Source organism: Aethalodelphis obliquidens, unplaced genomic scaffold (genome assembly GCF_003676395.1).
Source record: "Aethalodelphis obliquidens isolate GAN/ISIS:26980383/991018 unplaced genomic scaffold, ASM367639v1 scaffold120, whole genome shotgun sequence".
Classification (NCBI taxonomy): Eukaryota; Metazoa; Chordata; class Mammalia; order Artiodactyla; family Delphinidae; genus Aethalodelphis; species Aethalodelphis obliquidens.
The window spans coordinates 1227027-1233026 of record NW_020838064.1 but is presented as its reverse complement, the minus strand read 5'-3'; positions in this window follow the sequence as shown (position 1 = coordinate 1233026).

Sequence of the window (6000 nt, the reverse complement as noted above, 5' to 3'; positions counted from 1 at the left end):
GCAGTGGTCCAGGCCCAGGCAGGGGAGTGGGGACAGAGACACAAGTTACTCTGGAGACAGACCAGTGTCATGTTAGGGCCAGCACTTTAACACCAAGAGGCCTGTCTTCAAGTCTTGCATCCTGCACTTCTCATCTGTGTGTCTCTCTGCAAGTTACCCAATCCTGTCTGGACCTCAATTCCCTCATCTATAAAATGGGATTAATAATAGGACCTCCCTCATAGGAGTGAATGAGATTAAGTTGATTGTGCCTGCAAAGGACTTGCCGCACATTAGGCACGCAGTGTGCGTCAGTGTGGAAGCAGTTTTCGGGGTGGAATTTTCATTTAGTCAGTGTCTCCAACCTCTTCCTCTGCTCCCTTTGGGCTCATTCTTCCTCCTCTGCAGGGTGCATTTCCCTTTTGTCCACCCAACCATCTCTCTGCTACCCAGATTTTGTTTATCTTGCTCCTTGTTGCCCATGGTGTTCCCCTGTAGGAAAAGCTCTTACTCTGGGTACCGTGTAGCCTGATTACAAAAGTAGCCGCCCCTGTTCTCCAAAGCTTCCTATACCTCTGCCCCTGGCGAAGTGACTTTGCAGTCTCTCCCGTCACGAAGGAAGCCTTTTTACCTACACGTTGAAATTGGAATGGCTTTGTGACTTTCTTTAGTCAGTAGAATGTGGCGGGAGGGGCACTGTGCTAGTTCCCGGCCTAGGCCTGTCTGCCTCTGATTGTTCTCTTGGAAACCTGCTGCCCCCACGTGAATAACTGGCCTTGCTGGAGGATGAGGGACCACGTGATCCTGTCGCCAGAGCTGACAGCCGCCTTTGACACACGACCGAGACCATCCCAGACCAGCTCCGTTTCCCCTTCTCCCCCGCAACTGACCAGACAACAGAATGATTGAAACACTTGAAGGAGCCTGGCCAAGACCAGCCGAGCCTGGCCCAGATCAGCAGACCCACCCAGCTGGCCCATAGACTCGAAGCAAAAATGAACACATTGTTTTAAGCCACTGAGTTAGTGGTAGTTTGTAGCTCAGCTGTAGCTAAATGATTTGGAAACTTAAAAAAAAAGAAGAAATCTGGAGAGGCTGCCGGTGGAGTAAATACAGGCAGTCTCGACTTCTGTGCATTTGACTTTCAGACGGCCAGACTTTGATGCAACCCACCTTCCCGCAGTGAATCCCGGTTTCCCTCATCTGCTGAAGCACAGTGTTGGCTGAGTTGTGGCAGTGTTGCCATCTTTTGGGGGGCGTGTTTACACGGCTGTTTGTGTTCCTGCATTTGCCCTGATCTCATAAAAGCAAGTGGAAGCTGGAAAATGAAAGTGCTGATTCAGGTGACAACATGCCATAGGTCTCAAAGGTAATACAGTTGAGACACTGATTCAGTGTCCCCTCTTGGCTAAACTTCAGCTTCAGTCAGGTACTGGCTGGTGTTCAGCTGGTGGGTGGCGTGTTCAACTGTAAAGGAAAAGAACAGCAATGATAAAGGGCATGTGGGAAACTGTATCACTTAGGAAGACATTTGGCCACAACTTGTGAAAACCTAATCTATAGTAACAAATTCTTTTTTCTCATCATCCAGAAGCCTGGAGGTAGGCATCCAGCAGTTTAGGGATGAATCAGGGATCCAGGCATCTCTTTGCTCTGTCATTCTGGGTATTTTCACCTTTATCTTCATGCTTGTCCTATCAAGATCCCACAATGGCTACTACAGCCATGGAGAAGAGAAACTGGATTAAGGAATGCAGTAGACTTCCCTTACATCTCATTGGCCAGAATGGTGTCACGTGACCACTCCTAGCTGCAAGGGAAGCTGGAAAGAGAGCCCGGCACATGGCACACAGCAGCCCTGAGCAAAATATGAAAAAAGAATGGGTATTAGTGAGTAAATAAGATTCTGCCACAGAAATGCTAGAAACAAATAGCAGAAGATTATGTCACTGAAGTGAGAAGTAATTGGGGAATTTATAATTCCATAATTATATAATTTATACCCATCCTGAGTCCTAGCATATAGTAAATGCTCCATAAATGTTAGGACTGAAGTCCCAGCTCTACCATTCCCTGGCTGTAATCTTTTAGGCAAGTCCGTTAAGTTTTCTGGACATCAATTTCCTCATTTGCAAAATGGGGTTGATAATCCCTCCTTTTACAGGCTAATCGGGAGAATCAAAGGGTAATGCACATGGGATTGAGAAGCACTACCAAACGTTAGTTGCCGTATCTTAGGAGTGGTGCCCCAGCATCTCTGGAACAACAGGAAGGTGAATCCGTATCTTAAGGGGTAGGGGTCACCCTCAGGCACTCTGCTCAGAGCCTGCCCATCACCAAACTTCCTTTCCCACAGGACTGTGAGTGAGTTAGCACTTATGAATATTTGTTGTTCATGTTCCCAGGAGGGAGGACATCCAATGAGAGAAACGACCACCGTTATGTCTCTTTCTTTCTTTTGAATTGTGCCATCTTCTAAGACTTCTCCCCACTTCATTTCTCAAATGATATTTGAGTCCTGGTGGAAAGCTCAGGCTAGTAGTTCTCAGTCCTGGCCCTGGCTATACAAGGGGCTTTGTAAAATTATCCATGCTCAGGACTCTACCCTGGCCCAGTGATGTCAGAAACTCTCCAGGTGCAGCCCAGGCATGGCTACAGCTCTGTGGACGATTCTAGAATGCAGCTAGTGTTGTGAACCACTGACTTAGGTCAGATGGCCTCTCTGGAACCTTTCAGCAGAGAAACTGGGATCTCCCCACCAGGTGCTGTGGAACCACCAGCTGGTGTGTGTAAGGTTTGCTTTGGGACAGAGACAGGCAGCTGAAGGGTTGGCGGTGGTGGTGTAGGAATAAAACCCTAGGACAGAACTCTTCAGCTGGGGCATACAAGGCAAAATATTGCCAAGCAGGCGCAGGATTTAATCCCACTAGCAGTTCCCTTTTTCTACAACCCCAGGGATATGAAAACATTTTTTTTTTAATTTTGAATTAAAAAAAATGTCATCAGAGTCACCCTGAAACTTCTCAGCAAAGAAAAGCCTCTATAATAGAAGTGATAGTTCCCTCATTCTTTTTGTCATCTAGCCTGGAGAGGACATACATCATATACAGCCTAAGTTCACAAAATGCTGGCTCTTTTCATGAATATTCAGTGGTTTCTCCCACGCTTTGTCTCAGTGTCTCCCCTCCCCCCACTGCCATCTTAGATGCAGTGACTTTAAGCCGGCACTTAAGAAAAATTACAGTCCATCAGGTCGCCTTCCAATGAAACCAGGAAAAAAAATACTAGGAATCCCACCGTGTGCCAGACTCAGACCAAGAGCTTTTAAGGACCTTATGTCATCAAAAGATCTTTATCTTTATTGTTTATTTAATCATTGGTCTCCTTGAATTAGGAGCTCAGCCTCTGATGGGCGGCTGTCGATCGTTATCAAAGTGAAACCATTAAAACGTATTTCAACCATGGAGAAAAATGCTTTTGACGTTTGAAGATGGGGGGCCCTCAGGGTCTTGCATGGCAAGAAACTGCACTGAAAACACTGCTCCGTATTTTAGGCAAAGGATCTGTGATGATTGGTTATTTTTCCTCTGATAAATACCTGATTTTCAAAAAACAGGCTAATTAGTAGGAATCTCCACTTTCCAAGCCTTCAGAATGCACTTGGTAGTCCTCACACCAGGACCTGGGAGACCTGTGAGTGGCCAGCCAAGAAGTCTGAGCCCTTCCTACATGTGGCAGAGACTCTTTGGCTACTTGCCGAGTAGCCCCGAGGAACCCAATATCTCCCAGCACCCCTGCAGTTTGATAGGGCTGACTGACTGGTTATGATCCTGCAGAGGCAGTAAAGGCCACACACGAAGATGCCAGCAGCACAAGATGGAACCGAGAAGAGCTGCCCTTGCCAGTCACCCGATTCATACTGGCTTTTGATTGAGTTAGAAATCCACCTGTGTGCTGTTAGGCCTCTGAAATGAAATGTCAGGGCTCTTTGTTTCAGCAGCATAGCCCAGCCTAACCTAACTAATACAAGAGGCTGCGGAAGAGGGCTCCTATCCAAACCCCATTTTGGAAGACCCTATCGGAAGCCTCTCAAATTCATGTGTTGATTAAAAATGAGGAGATGTTCTTCCCTAGAGCCCCAGAAACGTCCAGATTATGAAGTTTTCCATCTCCATTCACACTCATTCGGTCACTAATCATTGAGTGCCAGGCCCTGTGCTGGCCCTGGGGACAGAGTGGTTAGCAAAACAGACACCATCTCATCTGGCTGCAGCTTTCAATCTGCTGGAGGAGGCAGAGGCTTAAGCCTGCCAACGAATGCTGAATAACAAATAGAGGTAGAAGCTTTGAAGGAAAGAAACAGGTTTCTATGACACTGTAAATCCAAAGGAGTTTAAGGCAGCCCCAGGGGGTTAGGGAAGACTTCCTGGAAATCTTGGAGCCCAGCGCAGGAACCCATGGGGTCTGTGTCAGAGTGTCACCTTGCAGAGCATTTACTGTGTGCAAAGCTCCTTACCAAGGGCTTGATGCACAGTATCTTCATTTGATTGTTGTAACAGTCCTAGGAGGTGGCGCTAATATCATCCCCATGATACAGGTAAGGAAACTGAGGCTCAGCAAGATGAGGCTGAATGCCCAATGCCACTTAGTAAGCAAGTGCGGACAGGGATTTGAACCCACATCTACTGGCTCCCAAGCTAACACTTGATGCATTTCTGGCCCCTGCAAATTGACCCAAGACGGTTAGTCATGCAGGAAGTAGCCCCTCTGGAGTCCCACAGTGGGAGAACGAAACGAAACCAGCAGGCAGATGTTTACAGGTTGCCTAGAAAAGCCACCCCCCGCCACCCCCTCCACACACAGGAGCCTCCCCCCAAGCCCCTCCTTAAAAGCTCTAGAGTTCCTTTTTCATTTTTATGGCCTCCCCTCCCCCTCCAACCAGAGAGCTGACTTCACCGTCCTTCCAGCAGACAGGAAGGCGTGGGTGTCACGCTACAGTAGCCCAGATGCAAACCATGGGACAGGCCAGCTCTCTCCTCTCTTGATTTTCTCTGATGCTTTGCTTTCTCCTCAGAATAGAAGCAGGAACCCCGGGCGGAGGTGCTTTGAAACGTCAGCTGGTACGGGCTAGTTGCTGTGTTTTTACAGAAGGACTAAACAGATTCCACACACGTTTCCACTCATCCAGTCACATGCAGACACGTGTGTACATGATGCACTCACAGACGTACACACTCTTGAACTCACACACGTGCACCCATAGCTAACACTTCTATAGCATGTACCGTGTCCCAGGCAGTTTTCTAGGTCTGGGCCAACAACTGCCTGTGGGCCAAATCCAGCGGCTGCCTGTTTGTGTAAATAAAGTTTTATTGGAACACAGTCACCCTCATCATTAATGCACTGTCTTAGCTGCTTTTGCACCGCAAAGGCAGCACTAAGTAGTTTCAACTGTGACCATATGGCCCCCAAACCTAAAGTATTTACTATCTGGCCCTTCAAAGGAAAACTTTGCTGACCCCATGTTCTAAGTGCTTAAAAACTCTATATAGTATCAGTTATCTATTGCTGCATAAACCACCCTAAAATTTAGTGGCTCAAAAATAACCACCACCATTATTATCTCTCATGAGTCTGTGTGTTAATGAGCTCTGCTGGCAGTTCTGCTGTGGAACTGAACTCAGGTCCACAGCACAGCAAAGCCAATCGACTGATACCAGCTTGCAGTGAAGGAAAGTGCAGTGTTTATTGCAGGGCAGCGAGCAAGGAGAATGGGCAGCTTGTGCTCAAAGACCCAAACTTCCTGATAGCTTTTAGGTGAGGGTTTTTTGGTTTTTTTTGTTTTTGTTTTTGTTTTTGTTTTGCGGTACACGGGCCTCTCACTGTTGTGGCCTCTCCTGTTGCGGAGCACAGGCCCCAGATGCACAGGCTCAGCGGCCATGGCTCACGGGCCCAGTCGCTCTGCGGCATGTGGGATCCTCCCAAACTGGGGCACGAACCCATGTCCCCTGCATCGGCAGG